Source organism: Chrysochloris asiatica, unplaced genomic scaffold, assembly GCF_000296735.1.
Source record: "Chrysochloris asiatica unplaced genomic scaffold, ChrAsi1.0 scaffold00043, whole genome shotgun sequence".
In the NCBI taxonomy this organism is placed as follows: Eukaryota; Metazoa; Chordata; class Mammalia; order Afrosoricida; family Chrysochloridae; genus Chrysochloris; species Chrysochloris asiatica.
The window spans coordinates 22,069,583-22,071,020 of record NW_006408561.1 but is presented as its reverse complement, the minus strand read 5'-3'; positions in this window follow the sequence as shown (position 1 = coordinate 22,071,020).

The following is a 1,438-nucleotide window of genomic DNA, read 5'->3' as shown; positions in this document are numbered from 1 at the left end:
TTTGATGATGAATGTGACATTATCCCTCTTCAATTTGTCATTCTAGCAATCACCATGTGATTGTCAGATTCAAAATGGCCAATACCAGCTTATTTCAACTCAGTAATGCCTAGGATATCGATGTTTATGCATTCCATCATTTTTGATAATTTCTAATTTTTTTAGATTCATACTTCATACATTCCATGGTTCAATTATTAATGGATATTTATAGCTGTTTCTCTTCATTTTGAATTGTAACCCATCAGCAAATGAAGGTCCTGTAGGCTTTACTGTATTCATGTCATCATAGTCAACTCTACTTTGAGGAGGTAGCTTTTCCCCTGCTGCATTTTGAGAAATTTTGAACCTGAGGTGCTTATCTTCCAGCACTGTATCTGACAGTGTTCCACTGCTATTCATAAGGTTTTCAGTGAGTAAATATTCTGATGTAGTCCATCTCTCCTTCTTCCTCATCTCTCTTTGTCTGGAAGCTTATCTGAAACCTGTCCACTATAGGTGACCCTGCTGGTATTTAAAATACCCATGTCATAGCTTCCAGAATCACATCAACACACAAGCCCCCACAGTATGACAAACTGACAGACAAGTAGTGTTGGGGAACAGTATACTGAATGAAATTAGTTAATCACAAAAGGACAAATATTTTATGAGACCATTATTGTGAAAGCTTAAGGAAAAGTTTATAGGGTATAAGAAACATTCTTTCAGTCTTACCAGGGGGTGGGAAGGAAGGGAGAATAATCCATAGGCTAGAGAATAGACACATGCTAGCATGAGTGACAGGGAGAGCAATATGATAGGAGAAGGAGGATGGTGCATGCTGAATGATTATGGGAAGAAGAGTAAAATGTGTGTATATATGTGTTTATATATGTAGGCATATAGATGTATATATGTATGCATACATTTATATGTTACACAGATATACAAGAGTGTGAAAGCAGAAATTGACACATGAGTATGTACCTTTCCTACAAACACTGTGAAGGTGATGGTTCATAAAGAGGGCAAATGATGAAACCTAGTTTTTATCAAACATCTTAAGACAATGAGTAGCTGAGCCTGGGGCCTCAGGACCATAGTCTCAGAGGATATCATAGTCAAATGGCACAGCACAGTATACAAAGACAATGTTCTATATCCTACTTTGGTGAGTAGCATCTGGGATCTTAACAGTTCATAAACAGCCATCTAAGGTGCTGTGATTTGTCTCTCCATGGGCGGAAGAAAGAGAGTGATGAGAATTGAAGATGTTTGAAATCAACTTGTCCAATGGACTAATGGAACATGTGAACATCAGTCTCCATGACTCTGATACCAGAAGAACTAGATGGTACCCAACTCTCACTATCATATTTAAAGGTCCTGGATAAAGTGACATAGACTGGGGAAACCTGAGACTGTGACCTTCAACTACCCTTCAGGTCTAGAAAGG